The sequence below is a fragment of the Saccopteryx bilineata genome, chromosome 2 (assembly GCF_036850765.1).
Source record: "Saccopteryx bilineata isolate mSacBil1 chromosome 2, mSacBil1_pri_phased_curated, whole genome shotgun sequence".
Taxonomy (NCBI): Eukaryota; Metazoa; Chordata; class Mammalia; order Chiroptera; family Emballonuridae; genus Saccopteryx; species Saccopteryx bilineata.
In genome coordinates, this window is record NC_089491.1 from 67506311 (window position 1) to 67527753 (window position 21443).

At 37.4% G+C, this 21443-nt stretch overlaps 1 protein-coding gene across 4 annotated transcripts in view; it reads left to right on the forward strand.

Moving 5' to 3' along the window:
• KDM4C (lysine demethylase 4C) overlaps positions 1-21443 on the forward strand; it is a 465635-nt gene that overhangs the window by 308037 nt on the left and 136155 nt on the right. The window lies entirely within an intron of this gene.

Consider the following 21443-nt stretch of genomic DNA (forward strand, 5'->3'; position numbering starts at 1 on the left):
ATTTGCATTTCTCTAATAACTAATGAAGCTGAGCATCTTTTCATATATCTGTTGGCCATTTGTATCTCTTCCTGGGAGAAGTGTCTGTTCATGTCCTCTTCCCATTTTTTTATTGGATTGTTTGTTTGTTTGTTGTTGAGTTTTATGAGTTCTTAGTAAATTTTGGATATTAGGCCCTTATCTGAGCTGTCGTTTGAAAATATCAGTTCCCATATAGTTGGCTGTCTGTTTATTTTGATATCAGTTTCTCTTGCTGAGCAAAAACTTTTTTAATTCTGATGTAGTCCCATTCATTTATCTTTGCCTTCACTTCTCTTGCCATTGGAGTCAAGTTCATAAAATGTTCTTTAAAACCCAGGTCCATGATTTTAGTACCTATGTCTTCTTCTATGTACTTTATTGTTTCAGGTCTTATATTTAGGTCTTTGATCCATTTTGAATTAATTTTAGTACACGGGGACAGGCTGTAGTCGAGTTTCATTCTTTTGCATGTGGCTTTCCAGTTTTCCCAACACCATTTGTTGAAGAGGCTTTCTTTTCTCCATTGTGTGTTGTTGGCCCCTTTATCAAAGATTATTTGACCATATATATGTGGTTTTATTTCTGGGCTTTCTATTCTGTTCCATTGGTCTGAGTGTCTATTTTTTTGCCAATACCATGCTGTTTTGATTATCGTGGCCCTATAATCTAGTTTAAAGTCAGGTATTGTAATGCCCCCAGCTTCATTCTTTTTCCTTAGGATTGTTTTGGCTATTCGGGGTTTTTTATAGTTCCATATAAATCTGATGATTTTTTGTTCCATTTCTTTAAAAAATCTCATAGGGATTTTGATGGGAATTGCATTAAATTTGTATATTGCTTTGGGTAATATGGCCATTTTGATTATATTTATTCTTCCTATCCAAGAACAAGGAATATTTTTCCATCTCATTGTATCTTTTTCGATTTCCCTTAACAATGCTTTGTAATTTTCATTATATAGGTCCTTTACGTTCTTTGTTATGTTTATTCCTAGGTATTTTATTTTTTTTGTTGCAGTCGTGAAGGGGATTATTTTTTTGAGTTCGTTTTCTAATATTTCATTGTTGGCATATAGAAAGGCTATGGACTTTTGTATGTTAATTTTGTATCCTGCGACCTTACTGTATTGGTTTATTGTTTGTAATAATCTTTTTGTGGAGTCCTTCGGGTTTTCGATGTATAGGATCATATCATCAGCAAAAAGTGATAGCTTTACTTCTTCTTTTCCGATATGGATGCCTTTTATTTCTTTGTCTTGTCTGATTGCTCTGGCCAGAACTTCTAGCACCACGTTGAATAAGAGTGGAGAGAGTGGACAACCCTGTCTTGTTCCTGATTTAAGGTAGAAAGTCCTCAGTTTTATGCCGTTTAATAGGATGTTGGCTGATGGTTTATCATATATGGCCTTTATCATGTTGAGATATTTTCCTTCTATACCCATTTTGTTGAGAGTCTTAAACATAAAATTGTGTTGTATTTTATCAAAAGCCTTTTCTGCATCTATTGATAAGATCATGTGGTTTTTGTTCTTTGTTTTGTTGATATGGTGTATTACGTTAACCGTTTTGCGTATGTTGAACCATCCTTGAGATTCTGGGATGAATCCCACTTGATCATGATGTATTATTTTTTTAATATGTTGTTGTATTTGGTTTGCCAGTATTTTGTTTAGTATTTTAGCATCTGTATTCATTAGAGATATTGGTCTGTAGTTTTCTTTCTTTGTGCCATCCTTGCCAGGTTTTGGTATGAGGGTTATGTTTGCCTCATAAAATGTGTTTGGAAGTATTGCTTCTTCTTCAATTTTTTGGAAGACTTTGAGTAGAATAGGAACCAAGTCTTCTTTGAAGGTTTGATAGAATTCACTAGTATAACCGTCTGGGCCTGGACTTTTATTTTTGGGGAGATTTTTAATAGTTTTTTCTATTTCCTCCCTGCTGATTGGTCTGTTTAGGCTTTCTGCTTCTTCATGACTCAGTCTAGGAAGGTTGTATTGTTCTAGGAATTTATCCATTTCTTCTAGATTGTTGTATTTGGTGGCATATAATTTTTCATAGTATTCTACAATAATTCTTTGTATATCTATGATGTCTGTGGTGATCTCTCCTCTTTCATTTTGGATTTTATTTATTTGAGTCCTGTGTCTTTTTTCCTTGGTGAGTCTTGCCAAGGGTTTGTCAATTTTGTTGATCTTTTCAAAGAACCAGCTCCTTGTTTTATTGATTTTTTCTATAGTTTTTCTGTTCTCTATTTCATTTATTTCTGCTCTGATTTTTATTATCTCCTTTCTTCGGCTGGTTTTGGGTTGTCTTTGTTCTTCTTTTTCTAGTTCCTTAAGGTGTGAAGTTAAGTGGTTTACTTGGGCTCTCTCTTGTTTGTTCATATAGGCCTGAAGTGATATGAACTTTCCTCTCATTACTGCTTTTGCTGCATCCCAGAGATTCTGATATGTCGTATTTTCATTTTCATTTGTCTGTATATATCTTTTGATCTCTGCGCTTATTTCTTCTTTGACCCATTCATTTTTTAGAAGTATGTTGTTTAGTTTCCACATTTTTGTGGGTTTTCCCCCCTCTTTTTTGCAGTTGAATTCTAGTTTCAAGGCTTTATGATCAGAAAATATTCTTGGTACAATTTCAATTTTTCTAAATTTGCTGATATTGTCTTTGTGGCCCAACATATGGTCAATTCTTGAGAATGTTCCATGTACACTAGAGAAAAATGTATACTCTGTCACTTTGGGATGAAATGTCCTGTAGATGTCTATCATATCCAGGTGTTCTAGTATTTCGTTTAAGGCCACTATATCTTTATTGATTCTCTGTTTGGATGACCGATCTAGAGCCGTCAGCGGTGTATTGAGGTCTCCAAGTATGATTGTATTTTTGTCAGTTTTTGTTTTAAGGTCAATAAGTAGCTGTCTTATATATCTTGGTGCTCCTTGGTTTGGTGCATATATATTAGGGATTGTTATGTCCTCTTGATTCAACTTCCCCTTAATCATTATGAAATGACCATTTTTGTCTCTGAGTACTTTTTCTGTCTTGTAGTCAGCATTGTTAGATATGAGTATTGCTACGCCTGCTTTTTTTTGGGTGTTGTTTGCTTGGAGTATTGTTTTCCAGCCTTTCACTTTGAATTTGTTTTTATCCTTGTTGCTTAGATGTGTTTCTTGTAGGCAGCATATAGTTGGATTTTCTTTTTTAATCCATTCTGCTACTGTGTGTCTTTTTATTGGTAAGTTTAATCCATTTACATTTAGTGTAATTATTGACACTTGTGGGTTCCCTACTGCCATTTTATAAATTGCTTTCTGTTAGTTTTGTATCTAGTTTGATTCTTCTCTTTTGTTTTTCTATCATTTGTTTTTGTTTGTTTGTGTTCCATACTTCTTTCCTCTGTTGCTACCTTTTTTAAGTCAAGTGTTTTTGTGGTGGTTTTTTTAAGGGTGGTTACCATTAAGTAATGAAAAGGGTACCTACCATATTCATTGTAGTACCCTATCTTATAAGTATTTCTGCACTTCATCATCCTTTGCTACTGTTAATCTCCATCCTCTCCCCCCTTTTTTTCCTTTGTTGTCACAGTTTAAGTTTGGTTTTATTGTGTTCTTGGTGGAGCTGTTACTTGTGGTGTTGTTTTCTTTTGTTCTTTGAATCTGGTTGGAAAACCCCCTTTAGTATTTCCTGGAGTGGGGGCTTTCTGTTGATAAATTCTCTCATCTTTTCTGTATTTGTGAATGTTTTTATATCTCCTTCATACTTGAAGGATAGCTTTGATGGGTATAGTATTCTTGGCTGAAAGTTCCTCTCTTTCAGGGCTTTAAATATTGGGGTCCACTCTCTTCTAGCTTGTAGAGTTTCTGCTGAGAAATCTGATGATAATCTAATAGGCCTTCCTTTATATGTTGTACTCTTCTTTTCCCTGGCTGCCTTGAGAATTTTTTCTTTGTCATTGGTTTGTGTCATCTTTATTATGATGTGCCTTGGAGTTGGTTTGTTGGGGTTAAGAAAACTTGGTGTTCTGTTTGCTTCTTGAATTTGAGGCTTTAGTTCCTTCCACAGGCTTGGGAAGTTCTCGTCTATTATTTGTTTGAGTATATTCTCCATTCCATTTTCTTTCTCTTCTCCCTCTGATATACCTATTATTCTTATGTTATTCTTTCTGATGGAGTCAGACAATTCCTGTAGGGCTTTCTCGTTTTTTATTATTTTTGAGTCTCTTTCTTCTTCCCTCTGTTGTGCCTCAAGTTGTTTGTCTTCTATTTCACTAATCCTATCTTCAATCTGGGCTGTTCTGTTAGCTAAGCTTGTCACCTCGTTTTTCAGCTCGTGAATTGAGTTTTTCATTTCTGTTTGATTTGTTTTTATAGTTTCAATTTCCTTGGTAATATATTCTTTGTGTTCATTGAGTTGTTTTCTGATCTCCCTATATTGCCTTTCTGTGTTTTCTTGTATATCTCTGAGTATTTTTAAGATTTCTATTTTAAATTCTCTGTCATTTAGCTCCAAGGCTTCCAATATGTTAAGTCTTTTCTCCATAGATTTTTCCACATCTATTTGTGTTACCTCTCTTTGTTTTGTATCCATAATATTCGATTTCCTCTTTCTTATCAGCATCTGAGGGTGGTCTTATTGATAGCACTAATTAGAATTAATAAAGGGTAAAAAGTAAAAAAAAAAAAAAAAAAAAAAAAAAGGTAAAACACCCCACAAAAAAAAACAGTAATAATTTATTATTTCCCCCTTTTTTTCTCTCTTCTCTTTCCCTCCTCTCCCCTCCTCAGGGAAATATCGTGCCTATAATGGAGGGCCTGATTTGGGGTGAAGAGTTCAAGGGGCAAAAAAAAGGGAGTAGGGACCTACTAAATGCAAAAAAAAAAAAAAAAAAAGGAAGAAAATCTTAGACAAGCATAAGATGATTTGCTTGTAAGTGATGGTCGACTAAGAGATAAAATGAGAGGGATAAGAGGGAACCAGAAAAAAGGACCAAAAAAGAATAATAAAGAAGAAAAAATAAAAATAATAAGTAAAAATCTGTTGTATTAAGTGGAGCGAAGACTAAATACAATGGAGACCTTGGGTTGGGAGGACCCAAAATGCCACAAAAATAAACAAACAAGAAAAAAAAATAAAAACAAAAGCAAAAAAGAGAAATAAAGCCAAAAAAAAGCCTTGAGTCCCAAATTAACTAATTTGTTCGTGATTGAGGATTATATGGGAGGAAAGTAAAATGAGAAAAGAAAAAATGAATAGAAAGGAAAAAATAAGAAAAAGAGAAAAACGAAGGAAGAAATAAAATAGGAAGAGAAAAAAACAAAATAAAGCAAGACAAAAAAAAAAACAAAAGAGGAGAGAGTGAAAGTTAAGTGTTTTGGAGTATAACCTTAAAGGAGGGTGAGGATGAAGAAGAAAAATAAAATGCAACACTCATGGGTAGTGTAGTTCAAGAAAGGGGAAGCATAAGATGGGCAGAGAATAGAAGGACCGAGGTGGAGGAAATAAAGGCAAAAAGATAGAAGAAACAAACAACAACAACAACAACAACAAAATTAGTGGATCAAGTTGTAAAGTCTGTGGGTTTTTCTTGATTTTGAGAGGTTAACTTCTTCCTTTTTCTTTTCTCTCCCTCTTCCTGGTCGGTGACTCTGTACCCCAGGCTCTGCCCCTGTGTCACTCTTAGGTAGGGATTTGCAGTTGATGGGATTCTATGGCAATGTCATATAATTGGCTTTAGTCTTGCTGGAAGTAAAGGCTTGTTGGCGTTTGCAGGGTCCAACGATGAGAGAGTTTGCTTTCCTGGATTCTCTCTCCTAGTCCCCCCTTTCTGAATTAGCAGCCTGGTGATCCAGCTATAAGGCTGCAACTGCTTCTGCCTGGGGAGTAAGAGGCTCAAAGAGCTGGGAAATCCCCACTCTATCCCCACTCAGTGCAAGGCTTTAGGAAAGGCTCTGACAGTCAGGGCCTCCAGTGTAATCAGGCGGGGGTGGGAGTCAATTGTTGTCAAGGTGACTGTTCAGCGCCTATCATTTAGTTGGACCTCTCAACCCAGGCTTTCCACACTTTGTAGCCTGTTTTTGCAGGGAAGAAGAGGCACTAGTCTCTGCTTACGACTAGTGTAGTATAGACCTTATTATCTGCCAAGTCCTTCTTGTTAGCTTTTATCTCTGAATATGGAGGCTCTATCAATCAGAAGTTGCCCCCGCCCCTTTAGCGAGAGGCACTAAAAAATATCACGCCTCTTGTCTTGGATCGCTGAACTGAGAGAGATCTTATCAATTAGAACCGAGGGTGCGCAGATTTTATGGGTTAAGCTAATTTCAGTGATTGGGTCGCAGCTGTGCTTCCGAAGGTATTTTAGGCTGCCTGCGCGCGCCCCTCCCCCAACGCTTGATTGTTAGCTTGAATGGCTGGGTGAGGTGCCCCGCCCACGGAGAGAATCTCCCAAGCCTCTCCAGCTCGCCCCGACGCTGGCGGCTGGACCGCACCAGGCGCCGGATAATGGAGGCCCCTGGGTGTGCGGGCCAGCAGGGCGCCCTGGGCGCGTGGAATGCCCAAGGCACGCGCGCGAATGGGGCGCTCTGGGCACCGGTGGCCGGCGATCCCCACTCGCAGTGTGCGGGCCGCTGGGAATGTCAGCGGTGCTCAACCGGACCGGGCGCGCGCACGGCTGCTCGCCGTGGCGGCGGCGGCTCGTGGCAGCTGCTGGCGGTGGCGGTTCGGGGCGGCCGCTCGCGGCGGGGGCTTGCGGTGGCGACTCGCGGTTCCCAAGTATATGGGCTGACTCACCATAGGCGCACTTCCTTGCGGTTTGAAAGAACGTCCCTGTGGTAGCTTCCTCCACACCCTCGTCTCTCAGATTCAAGTGATAACAGTCCTTTCGCTATCAGTTTGTGTGGAACTCCGGAATGCTCCGAGGATAAATTTTTCTGTTTCTAGTTGATAAATTTGTTGTGATTTAGGGGAGAGCTGTCGGACGCGCTGCTCACGGCGCCATTTCCGAGAAGTCACTCGTTGTTATTTATTTTTAGAGTGGGAAGAAGACTTACCAACTGGCCTAATTCTGAACAACATCTTTGAATGATTTTGGTTAGTTTACATTGAAACTAAAGCCAGTACTCATTTTTAGAGTAATTGGTTATCTACTGAATATGGAATAGAGTTATTGGGTGGTTAAGTAGAGCAGTTTCTTTACCCTTTCATATTTAATTTATTCAATGTTGTCCCAACTGACAACAGTGTTGGCCTTTTTTTTTTTTTTTTTTTTTTTTTTTTCAGGGACAGAGAGAGGGTCAGAGAGAGGGATAGATAGGGACAGAGACAGGAACGGAGAGATGAGAAGCATCAATCATTCGTTTTTCGTTGCACGTTGCGACACCTTAGTTGTTCATTAATTGCTTTCTCATGTACCTTGAACACGGGCCTTCAGCAGAATGAGTAACCCCTTGCTCGAGCCAGCGACCTTGGGTCCAGGCTGGTGAGCTTTTGCTCAAACCAGATGAGCCTGCACTCAAGCTGGCGACCTCAGGGTGTAGAACCTGGGTCCTCCGCATCCCTGTCCGATGCTCTATCCACTGCGCCACTGCCTGGTCAGGCTATATTTTTTTATTCTATGGGATATTATCAAGACCAGGTGATGAGAGGCTGTCAGTCTAACAGGCTGACTGATTCTCATTCACTGTAAAACTAGTAGGAAAAAGAGAGTCTCTATTCTTATTAAGGCAGGGCATTCACAGGTAGACAGTGACTGTTCAACTGCAGCCATGCGGTTGTTGCCACCACTGCTGCTCTCCACTGCGGGGCCTGTAAGCCTCTAGCCAGGACCACACACTCGCATGTGAGGTTATGCATTTGGGTTCAAAATTACCTCTTGCCTCCTGAGAAAAAAGCCGGCCCAGTAATAATTATTTTACTTTAAACAAACAGTACAGCACATTTGTGAATATCAGTTATCCTGAGAGCATAGCTGTGATGAGGAGGCCTTTCCACTAGGGAACTGCTTACAGGCTAAAAAGTCACAAATCATTTTTTTCTGTTCTTTCTCCCTTTTGCTCAAGAGACATAATTCCCTTCCTACCCTGCACTTCTGCTTCTTTGGTAATGATGAGAAAGAAAAAGAAGTCTACAAAGCTTATTGTAAGTGGAACTATATTCATAAATAGCTTCTTGATTGAGAACAAATGCCTCATTAATCTTAAGTGCTTCAGTGAGAGAGTACAAGTAAAGTCAGGAAGAATAATGACTGACATTATGGGAAGCATAACATACTGTACTCCACACCAGGATGTGCATGCTCAGAGGTCACTGGGCCACAAGGCACAGCTCCTTAGCAATGAGGAAGAAGATCTCTAGGAAGATTGGAGGGAAAGACATTGCAGTGCAGGTTTTTCTCATGAATGGCAAAAATTAGTTCAGTGGCAGGATGAAGAAATCATGTACTTTGCTGTTTGTTATTTGAAGGTCATGCTGGGAAGAAAGAATAAGCCAGCTGAGTTTATATTTGGAAGCCAAATGTTTTATATATATATATATTTTATATATATATATGTATATATGACATTTCAAATGTATATATAACATTTTAAATGTATATATATAACATTTTAAATGTATATATATTTAAATGTTATATATATAAATATATAATATATATATTTTTTATGTTATATATTTTTAACAAAGTAAGAGGTATGTTCAACTTGAAGTCCTCTGCTTAGGGTCCTGGAATTCCTATGTAAATGCAGTAAGTTCTGTGTAGATTGCATCTGACCACTCTTCAGTTATTAGGCAGGTGCTTCTCCTTGCCACTGAACATGTGGCTAGCTTGCTACCAGACAGGTGCTCTGATTACCTCAAAGTAAGTTTTATATTGGTGTAAACCAGTGATCTCAAACTCGTTGCCATGCGGCCCGCCCACCAATTTTGTGCGGCCGGCAGACTAATCAAACTTCGTGGATTAATCTGCGGGCCAGTCTGCGGGCCGCACAAAATTGGTGGGCGGGCCGCGAGTTTGAGACCTCTGGAAACAGTGCCATTAGAAAGATCAATCCAGGAGAAAAAATGCAATTTAAAATAAACATAGAGTATGACTTCTTATTTTTCTGTTATCTTCCTTTCATGCAAACGGTTGATAATATTTAAATAGTTAAAATATAGTAAGTGCACTCACCCCTCTCCAGATGTCCATGTCCTAATTCCTGGAACTTGTGAGTATATTATGGTGCATGGAAAAGGGAATAATGGCAGCAGATGGCATTCAGGTTGCTAATCAGCTGATTATGAGAGGGGGCTTATTTTGGGTACTTGGGTGTACAGTGCAATCACAAGGGTTCTTAAATGTGGAAGGAGGGAGGCAGGCAAGGAGGTCAGAGTGATATTATGTGAAAAATACTTGACCTGCTATTGCCAGCTTTGAGGATGGAGAAGAAAGACCATGAGTTCAGACACATTGGCAGCCCTGAAAAGCTGGAGAGAGCAAAGAAATGGATTCTCCCTGAGAACCTCCAGAAAGGAATGACCCTGCTTACTCCTTGATCAAGCCCAATGAGACCCACTTTGAACTTGGAACTTACTGAACTGTATACATTTGTATTGTTTTTAGCCATTAAGTTTGAGGTAATTTATTATTTCATTAACAATGAATACAGTATTCAATAGAAAGACAGCCTTTTTGAAAGGGTGATTAATTTTCACTTGTAACTGGCATTCCACTATGTATGTTGTGTTTTCAGTGTCATCTCTCAAATTCAGGCATCTTTCCCTGACTGCCTCCTTCTGTCTTTCTAGTCCACACCCTCTAGTACCTGGGCTCCAGCCATCCTTGAACTTCACTGTAACATACGAGTCTGTATGCTCCTAGCATTTTAGTCTCTCCCTCTCCTCTTCCCCTTACTTTTGGTTTTAACTACCACGTTACCTTGCATACACTTTCAGCTGCCTTGCTACTTTCTTTTTTCTTTTTTTTTACTTATTCATTTTAGAGAGGAGAGAGAGAGAGAAGGGAGGAGGAGCTGGAAGCATCAGCTCCTATATGTGCCTTGACCAGGCAAGCCTAGGGTATCAAACCGGCGACCTCAGCGTTCCAAGTCTACGCTTTATCCACTGTGCCACCACAGGTTCTGTCTTCTCACTTTCTGACTTTATTATTTTCCCTTGGCATAACTCAACCCTGGTAAATTCAGCTATCTGTACTTTCTACTTGCATCCCTTTAGCTGAATTTGGTTGTGGAGAAACACCCATTATGCAGATTGCTCTTGCTTTCAGTTTGTAATTGTAGGTGAGTCCTCAGTAGTGCTGGTAATGCATGCTGCATTCCCATCATGCATTCACTCTGCCACTCTCCTGCTTGCCTGTTTCATACCTTTTATCATCTAAAGGCTCCCCATGTCCTCCCCCCATCCTCACTGTCACTTCATGAACTCCATATTTTAGTGAGAAACAGGAAGTCGTCAGTAGAGATCTGCAGGTTTCCACCTGCATCATATCTGTGATATCTCTACTCTTACCCATTCCCTCTCCAACATACAGGATCATAGTTCCACTAACTCCTCCCTTTCTCTCCCACATCACCAATGGTCCCCTCTCTGGGTGATTCTCATCATCATCTACACAAGTTGTTATTTCTTCCATCTTCAAATAAACAAAAACCCTCTCAATATTTTTCTCTATCAGCTCCCACTCTATTTCTCCACGCCCCAGTGTATATTCTTAAAAGTCTTGTCTTCATTCTCTCCAGTTCTCCCCTACTTCTCAAAATTATTCTAGTCACAGGCTTTGCCCCATGATTCCTTAGAAACTTCTGTTTCACCAGCACAGTCCATTGATGACTGCTTCCTGTTTGAACCACTGTCTTCTCTTAGCTTCCAGGAACCTGCACTCTCCTGTTTTTCCTCCTGCTTTACCAGCCAGTCACTTCCTTTCACTCCCCAGGGTTCAGAATGTGGGCCTCTTCTCTACACTAACCCATTTGTTAATCTCATCCCATCTCATAGCTTTCATAACAGCATCTAGTCACTTATGGCTTGTACCGTTCCTGTCCAGCTCAGCCTATCCGTTGAGGTGCAGATCCATGTGGCCAACTTCCTGAGCAGCGTGTTCAATGGGTAGCTTAAATTCACCCCGTCTCAAACTGAATTCCAGATCTTCTTTTCCTGCAGGCTTCCTAATTCCAGCTACTGAGGCCAAAAGCTTTAGAAATAGATATGCTTTTCTTTTTCTCATACCTTATATCTATCTGACAGTAAACCCTGTCTTATATGTCTTTAAAATAATCTAGAATCATGGCCACGTCTTAATCAGCTCTGTGGATATCACCCAGACTAATCTACATTACCTCTTTCCTGGATTAAGGCACTAACCTGCTAACTTCTCTTCTCATTCCTACCCTTGAACCTCTATCCCTGCTATCAAAATAGCAGGGGAATGATCAAATTAAAATATAAGTCACATTATATTCTTGCTGTGCTCAAGCTTTGCAATGGCTTTCCATCTCTGTCAGAGTAAAATTCTTGCCTTTTTTTCCTGGCCTATGAAGCCTTATTAGATATTCTTCCACTTTCTGACCAGCAGGGACTACCATAGTTCTTAACATCCTCTACCACCTAAATAATCTACTGTTTTTGTTGCTGCTGTCCCAAACAGAATGTCACTGAGGGCAGGGTCTTTGTCATTCACTGCTGTTGCCCAGCATCTAGAACATGGTGATTAATCAATATTTGTTGGATGAAGGTATGTTTTCATTTATAATACAAATTAGATATGGGCTTCTAAGTTGGAGAACTCACTTGCTAGTATAAAATTCATTGGAGCCTGTTGAATTTCCATTCAGAAGATAACTATAGGGATTTAATTTCCTCATCACTGGTAATTCATGCCAGCCCTGTCCTTATGTGAGATCCTGCCCTCTCACCAACCCTGATGAATGAGCCACATCTCCAGAAATGCTTCTTCCATGTTTTGTTGATCAGCACTTTGTGAGCTAGTTTTCTGTTAATGTGATTAATTAATCTTTTGTTTTCCCAGCTCAGACAGCCCTATTTTACGGTTTTGCATTTCTGTTATGAACATGTCAGATAAATAAGGGCGTGGGGAGGTCCTTCGGTCTCATAATTTTTCTATAGCACTGAAAATCGGCTTTAGTGGCACTTCTGGGTATGTCAGCTAAAATGAGAGCTTCTTACGAGGCAGCTGGAGAATGTTGGTATTGGCATTTCTTTAACTGATGTTTTATAGAAGAACCATTGGGGCATGATTTCCCTCTACTACAAATAATGAACAACTGTGATAGCTGTATTATAACAATGTCCTTCTCACCATTGTTAATGTTGTGTCAGCATTTTGATTATAAACACTCTTTCTCCTGGTTCAATAACTGAGCCATAAAGAAATCATTCCATGTTGTAAATTGGTATACTAACTGTTCATCTTAGTGGTGATTTTTTTTTTAATGAAATCAAAGTTTAAAAATACTTGTTATTGCTAAAAGGGGATTTTGTAAATGGTATTAGGTGAGGGAAGGGGACCTAAGCAGGAAAGATACAATGTTAAGAATATGATCTGAATTTATACTTCTTTATTCAGCTTTTTCAGCCCTGGGGCTGCTGGGTGGGGATACAAAACAGTGGTTCTTTTATTGCTACACTCGAGAGACAGAAATAACAGCAGCCTTAGAGTAATCATGTTGTTACAGGCACTTCAGTATTTTGTTTTGTTTTGTTTTAGGAAACACTGGTTGGCTAACAGTATATCTAAATCTTTATAGTAGTGAGTCATTTTATATTGGGTGTTATTGTTCCTGGAAAAACATGCTCATTAAATATAAGATAAAACAAAGCTGGCACTGAGCACTGGCTGTTGAATTTTATTTATTTATTTTGTTCTGCAAGGCTGCATAATTTTGGTACTCCATAGGTTAGATTGGAGAAAAGTTTTAGTATGCTGAAAGACTCTGAAAGAAATCATAGGTGTCCTATTTTAAATTTTTATTTAAGTAAAAATAAGACAAACAGTTATATTAATTTTAAAGTATACATTTTTTAATGGAAAAAAAGGTTTAATTTCTTTGTGTGTCTGTAGATTTTATTTAGTTTTTAAATAAAAGAGTACTAAATATTGTTATGGAAGTCTCCTATATCCAACACTCTCAGATACTCAAATCTCATTTTCTACAGAAACCTACTGGTACTATTTTATGAATCGGCCTTTCATATCTTTTCTCTTCATAAGCTGATGTTAAGCCTTGCTGTTCTTGGGAGATCCAAATGTTATCACAGTTTATTTAATGTGCCTTATATTGTTTTTATGTAATATTACATTGCATAATTCTTAGTAACTCAGTATGTATGAATTGACCATATATTTTTTCATTACTACTTTAAATTTCAAGCTTGAGTCTGTTGTTATTGAAAAATTCAGATATGGCAGATAAAATCTAAGCAACTGATAAGTCTAGTTCCTCCCAGAGGCAGCTATTTTCTCTATTAAAAACAGAAATTAGGTGATAGTCATTGTACACTGCTCCTTCTGCAAAGGTATAAATGTTTATCTAAGATAGATTCCAAGAAATTGAATTGCTGAGTCATAATTTATGTGCATTTGAAATTTGGATTGATAATGCCAAATGCCTCTCTAAAGCCACCATAACAATTTGCATACCCCAAAACTTTGTATTTTCTGATTGAAAACTCTGAAGTTATATTCCATTATTATATATTTTATTTCCTTTATTCTTGAAATTGGGTGTTTTTAATGTGTTTATTGGCAATGAAAAGTACCTGAAACTTTTTGCCTATTTTTCTTAAGTGTGGGTTTAAAAATATTTTCTGGATAACAGTGTTCGTTTTGTACTGACAATTCTTTTTTTCATTTTAAAAATTCTATATAATATTTATTCTTTAGAATTTTAAAATTTTGATATAGCCAAAATTTATTAACCTTTCCAATATGCCTTTTGTCTTTTACTGTTATGTTAAGAAGTCATTTTTATCTAAATTCATCAATATATTTGCCCACAATATCATTTAATACTTTTATAATTCTCTTTTGAGGTTAAGTATGTGAATCAACTGGGATTTATTTTTATGAATTAGAGTCTCTCTCTTATACACACAGAGACACACACACACACAGAAAGACTTCATTCACTAGAATTTATTATTGAAGAGTTTCTGTATTAATTTTGTTTTTTTGTTGTTCTTTTTTTACAGAGAGAGAGAGAGAGTCAGAGAGAGGGATAGATAGGAACAGACAGGAACGGAGAGAGATGAGAAGCATCAATCATCAGTTTTTTTGTTGCGACACCTTAGTTGTTCATTGATTGCTTTCTCATATGTGCCTTGACTGGGGGGCTACAGCAGACCGAGTAACCCCTTGCTCAGGCCAGTGACCTGGGTCCAAGCTGGTGAGCTTTGCTCAAACCAGATGAGCCCGCGCTCAAGCTGGCGACCTCAGCATCTCGAACCTGGGTCATTCTGCATCCCAGTCCAACACTCTTTCCACTGCGCCACCGCCTGGTCAGGCTAATTTTGGTTATTTATTGTGCTCTTTGTCTTCTGTTGATAATTCTCTCTTCAACTAATATATTTAACATATTTGCTATTTAACATATTTGTTAAGGTTTTAATTTCAATTATTTTGGCTATAGAGTTTTTATATAATTTTAACAATTCTGATTTGTCATTTATATTATCTTAATTAAATATTTGTTTATTTAATTATTAAACATATTCAAATGCTTATTTTACATCTTATATCTGAGATTGTTATGCATCTAATTCTGCACTCTGTTTTTTTTCCTTACTCATGGAGCTCATATTTTCTTGGACATGTTTAAAGTTCTGATTGCAAGCTTATATTTCTTAGAATGGTATTTGGGAATTTCTTGAGGCCTTTGTTATAGGTGGATCTTGAAAATTATAATTTTCATTTTTAAACTGTCACAATACACCTCTGATAATAGCCTGCTTCATGAACAGGGTAAGAACTTCACATTATAATTTTATTAACTCCCCTTGTGATTTTATCTTGCATTTTATTTTTATATACTGTGTACTTCACAGTGTTATTTTTGTTTGAAACAGTTAAGCCTTTTAATGAAACTTTTAGTCTCTTTATCCCTCTGACTCATTCTCTTCTTTCTGTGTTTATCTACAAATATACCTTTTTTTGGTGTTCTTCATTTATTCTTGACAATCCATCGTTTAGGCTGGTATAATTTTTCTTCACTCTGAATTTTTTTTAGCAGATAATGTGGATCTCCTGGAGACAAATTTTCAGATTTTTTGTCTCTATGAGATTGTTTTTATTTTATCTTCATTTTCAAAGGGTACTTTTCCTGGAAATAGAAAGCTGGGTTGCCAGTTTTTTTCTTTCAGTCTGTTATACATATTGTTCCATTGCTCTTTGACTCCACTGTTTCTGATTAAATTTCAGGTATAATTCATGTAGTTGTTTACTGCATATGTCTTTTTTTCTCTAATTTTAAGATAAGTTTATTATATTTGGTTTTCAAAATTATTGCTATATATATTGCTATATATATAGGTGTGTTTCTTTGGAGGGGTATTATCTGTTTAAGGTTTGTTAGACATCTTGGATTTGTGGGTTGATGTCTTTTATCAGTTTTGGAATGTTCTCTGCTATTATCATTTCAAATATTTCTTCTTACCCCATTCTCTTTACTCTCCTTTTTGGACTCCAAATATATATAAATTGAATAAGTTGTTTTCTGTTAGATCTCTGTCATTCTTATAACTTCTTTTCTTAGTATTTTCTATTATTTTTTTTAAAGTCATTGGACTTTTACTCTACCAATACTAGTCTCCTTTAAAATCTAATGAGTACACTATTTCTGATGTCATACTTTTTCATTTCTACCATTTTAACTTGTTTTCTAAGTAGTTTCCATGACTTCAATAAAGTTTTCCTGTCTTTTCATCTATGTTGTTTTTTTCATTAGGTTCGTTAGCATTTTGAACATACAAATTTAAAGATCTCTGGCCCTGGCCGGTCAGCTCAGTGGTAGAGTGTTGGCCTGGTGTGCAGGAGTCCCGGGTTCGATTCCCGGCCAGGGCACACAGGAGCCATGCCCATCTGCTTCTCTACCCCTCCCCCTCTTCTTCCTTTCTATCTCTGTCTTCCCCTCCTGCAGCCAAGGCTCCATTGGAGCAAAGTTGGTCTGGGCGCTGGGGATGGCTCTGTGGCCTCTGCCTCGGGCGCTAGAATGGCTCTGGTTGCAACAGAGCGACGCCCCAGATGGGCAGAGCATTGCCCCCTGGTGGGCATGCTGGGTGGATCCTGGTTAGGCACATGCGGGAATCTGTCTGACTGCCTCCCCGTTTCCAACTTCAGAAAAATATTTAAAAAAATAAAAATAAAAAATAAAAACAAATTTAAAGATCTCTGACAATTCTAATAACTTGTCCATCTTTACATCTGATTTTATTATTTCCTTTCCTGATCATAAGTCTTAGTTTTGGGGTTTTTTTTGTTTGTTTGTTTGCTTTTGCTTTTTAGAGTAACTTGTACTTTGTTTTGATCATGTGCTGGACATTTTGCAGCACATGAAGTTAGTAGTATTATTTCTTTTTTTTAGTAGTATTATTTCTAATAAAGGCATGCTTCTTTATCTGTCAGATATCTAGAGTAGGAATGAAATCAATCTGATTTGTATTTGATCTGGGTCTGAGCTTTGTTACAGCTTTAGTTTGATTCCATTTACTCTGATTTCAGATATTTTAAGGGTAAGACCAGGGCTTTCTCTTTAGCAGTATCTGTTCTTTGAGCACTGTGGAGGCTCTAGTGTTTATCTGCTTTTTACAGCTGAGTTGGCAGCTTTCAGAACCGTGAAAGACCTCTCCTTGCTTTAGAGCCCAGCTCCTTGGATATTAGATTTCTGGGAAGTTTTCTTTTCTCTCCAGTTCTGCTTCTTATTTTTTATACCCCAGGAGTATTATTAGTGACAGATCCATATTTTATTCCCTTTGTTAACCAACAAAAAGGTTCAAGCTATAATAAAGAACATAATGCATTTATTTGACCAGAAGTATTGCAATCCAGGGGACACAGATTCAGATAACAACCTAAATTGTGCTTCTAAGAGGACAAAAGCAGGCAGAATTTTATAAAGGAAAAATTTTCACACTTGGTTCTTATTTTGGTCCTACATGCAAATAAAGGATTCTGGTAAAGTTAACAAGGATTAGTTAGTTCCACTATATAAATGGAGAAGGCAAAAACTATAGGGAGGAATTAAAGTCCATATATGTCCATATAGCAGTTGTTTCAGGATGTTCATGGTTCTGCCTTGAACTAGGTTTAGCAACAAGTTAGTAAGATGTACACGGGCCCGCTTCCTCAGTGGTCACCTATTTTAAGTGCCTCTATTAGCAATTCTTAATTTTAAGAATTTAGGCCCTGGCTGGGTTAGCTCAGTTGGTTAATAGCGTCATCCTGCAAAACAACAAGGTTGCATCCTGAATTGACATGGTTGTGGGTTCGATCTCTAGTCAGGGCACACACAATGAATGCATGACTGAGTGGAACAACAACTAATGCTTTCCTACTACCTCCCTTCTCTCTTCCTTCCTCTCTCTATCACTCTCAATAATAATAATTAAAAAAACCCATCCCAGGCCAGGTAGCTGGATAGCTTGGTTGGTTGGAGCATTGTCCTAGAGTGTAGAGGTTGCTGGTGTGATTCCCTGGTCAGAGTACATACAGGAGCAGCTCAGTGTTCCTGTCTCTGTCTCAAAGGGGAAAAAAAAAGAATTTAAGCAATTCTTAACTTTATTTTCTCTATTATCGTCTGCTACAAAACTACACCCAGATTATCCACTGATAGTGCTATATTTAAGTTGTCTAGAGTCACAGTTAACCTTCCCCATATTTAACCACTGTTGTTCTTATATTTATTGTATGTTTATGAAACACTTTTCATTTATTGTTTCAATTAGGAAAGTAGTGTTTTTCCCCCTTTTACAGATAAAGTATCTGAGGCACTAGGGTAAGTACTGATCCAAAGCCATACCACTCATAAATGCAAACATTATGATGTGAATGAACCTTGGCCATCAGTTTGTTAAACACCATAATATAGCTTGGTCTCTAGTTTTACACTTGTTTATCTCAGTAAAATTGGATTCATTTAGCCTGATGTTAGATTGCATAGACTGTCTAAAATGTTGCTTTTGCCTAAAATGATATCATTCTTTGAAGTATGAAGTAGCGATAAATTTAATGATCTCTCATACCAATTAGAAGTTTTATTAGATAGATGAGTGAAATAAATGGGAGTACAGACTGTGCTGCTTGATAACACAATTTTTTATGATATGGGTTCTTTTACTTGGACCCTTATGAGTGATGGTGATTTAAAAAAGAAAGATGTAACTAGATAAGACATTTTTCTTTCCTCATTTTCCCCCCAAAATTGAGTAAATTGAACAGAAATCATGAAAGAATATAATATCATGTACAGCATATAAATATCCTTACCTGGCCATGAGTGTTTTTTGTACATTACTAAGAAATAGGATTTCTCAAGTAAATCATGGCAAAAATAACTCTATGCCAAGTTATAGGAGCCTTCAGCTTCCTTTACTTAGTGTCCCAGTATGTGAAAATAGTCTTTTGTAGGAATATGCTCTGAAAATATACAGAGTTAGGAAAACAATTAGAGACAGTAAGGTACCTTATGATGAAAGCCCTGAGTGGATGAGAGTCCAGGGGACTTCTGACCCACACTGGAGACAGTGCATACTGGAAACAGCAAAACAGCAAGATAAGATTTAGTAACAGAAAATGTTTAGGCCCTCAGAACAGAGATTAGGAGTCAGCATGTTCCTTGTCTTTTACTATACCCCCTGAAAACTTCTGCTGTCTGCTTCCCTGAGTTATTTGTACTGGCTAATAAATATCTGAGTAATGCTGGGGATGGGCTTCAGTCCTACGGTCTGCTGACCAGGACTGTTGCCTCCCCTTGACCTCTCAAAGTATATCTGGTCTCGAAGTAGTTCATTGTTGCCGCAACAGTCTTTGCAATTTTTTACTTCTTTGGTAATTTTCAAGATTTTCACTCTGTCCTGTTTTGCCATATCTTCTCATTTACTTAACAAATTCATATGGAAGGTATACTTTCTGTTGAGTATCATAATAGAGAAAGAGTAATCTGACATATTGTCACAGCACTTGTTGAACTTGTATTTTAGTGAGGACACCAGAAAGAATTCAGCAAATAGTTGACAAGAGTAATAAGAAGGAAGTTTCTGTGACAGGGGATTAGGAGAGCCTATTCTGAGAAATCTACACTTAGGATGAAATGTCAAGGACTTTATTTGGTTTAATTAAAGAAGAATAGAGTACAGTTGAGTCTGATGTGTTTGGAGGCAGTGGGAACCTATGGGAAGTTCCTAGGTGTCTAAGCATGGCAAAGTGAGGGGAAACCAGGTGAGACCTGATAAGTCAGGCCCTTCTAGGCCACATTAGGTACTGAGAAGCATTAGAACCCACTCTTATTAGTTCCACATTGACTGTGGAGTGGGTATAGTAGTAGTTTACACCTGGTGATGGATGCTGATTATATCAACTAAAATGATAGTAATGATAATGGACAGAAGAGGGTGGATTTGGAGGTGGGGTTGACAGAACTCAATTGATTGGATCTAAGACAAGAGGAAAATTTGTCTTATAGCATGAGCTAGAATGGCTATCACTGATAGGAAATAGTGGAGAAGTACAGGCTTGGGAAGAAGACATGAGTTCAGCTTTACATCTATGTTTCATGTGTTTGAGATGCCATTTAAGCTGTCAGATATCTCAGGAGATAAATGTTTGAGTCATTGGCCTTTGAGAATCAAGGTAGTTTATCAGATGCCCAGCAAGCCAGTATGGACAGAGAAGTGAATAGGGCCTATTACAGAAATTATATTTAAAGAGCATGAAAAGATGCCTGTTGAAGGAAGCTGAGAATTACCTAGAGATGGAGAAGGATAATGAGGAGATTGTTGGGTCATAGAAACCACAAGGAAAAACTATTTCAGGCATGCTCAACAAGGTTGAATGCTGCTAAGAGGTCAGGCAAACCAAGGACTTAGAGTACTTATTACCATATTTCCCTATATATAAAATGCCCCCATGTATAAGGAGCACCTTAATTTTGAGGCCTGAAATTTGAAAAGAAATGTATTACATAAAGTTATTGAACTCAAGTTTTATTCATCATTAAACAATAAAACTTGAGTTTTATTCATCAAAGACAACAAACACAAAAAAGCAGGAAATGCAAGTAAAAAAATCTACAACCACTGTATAAGATGCACCCAGTTTTTAGACCCCAAATTTTTTGGAAAAGGGTGCGTCTTATACATGGGTGAATGCAGGTAGATTTGTGACATGAAGGTTACTGGTGATCCCAGAAAGAACAAGTTTCATATTGTGGCAGGTAGGGTCTTATCAACTCCACTTAAAATCTTAAGTCTGCAGATTTTATTTTAAAGGGCTTTTTTCCTTTTGTTTTAGTAGTGCTCTGCAATGTATGTGCCTTTTAATGATCCTAATCAGGTGCTTTAAAGCGGCTTCCATGCTGCTTTGCTGTACTTAACTGCTCACTTGTACCTTTTGGCATTTTCTCACTGCTAGTTTCATTAATCAGACATCTAATTCTCTTAGTGTCTGAGCTCCTCACAGCCCACAGCTCTTCTTTGCTGCATTCCCATTTTGATACTGACATCTTTTTATATTTAATTTTGACCTTGTGTTTTGTTTTCATTTTCATTCTCACTCCCGCAGAAAGTATCTTAAATTACTGAAAAAATATTTAAAGTTAGTAATGTTTTATGAAATTATATTGGTTAATTTGTATGTTATTAAGTTATTTGAATTATTGCAATTCTCATTTTTAATATTTGGATTTTGAAATATTCCTTTCATTGTGTGTTGCTTCAAAACAAATTATTTCAAAGGCTTTGTGATATGAGTGGAGAAAATTCGCAGTTGAGTTATCTCCTTGAGCTGGGTTTATTGTGGATTCAAATCTATATACAAAAATTAACTTTTGCTACTCTAAATATTGATAATCACCTAGGTAATTTCAAATAGATGTGCAGAGATGTTCCAGACACATAAACCATTGAATGTCTCTGGTTGTTTGCCTTTGTTTTTGCTGCCTATTTAAACAGATATTTTGATTTTTCTCACTTGTTATTGTTTTCCTAAGAAAAATAAAAGCTATGGAGTCTGACACTCCATTATTAATAGTTGATACATTAGAGAGAGTCCTTGTAAGCTAAGCAAAAGTGTCAAAATTGCTTATGGGAGCTCACCTTGGAGAACAGATAAAGAAATTTTATATATACAGCTTAGAGGAAAAAAATATAGCCTAATCTATTTTTTAATTGAATTTATTGGTATGACATTGGTTAATAAAA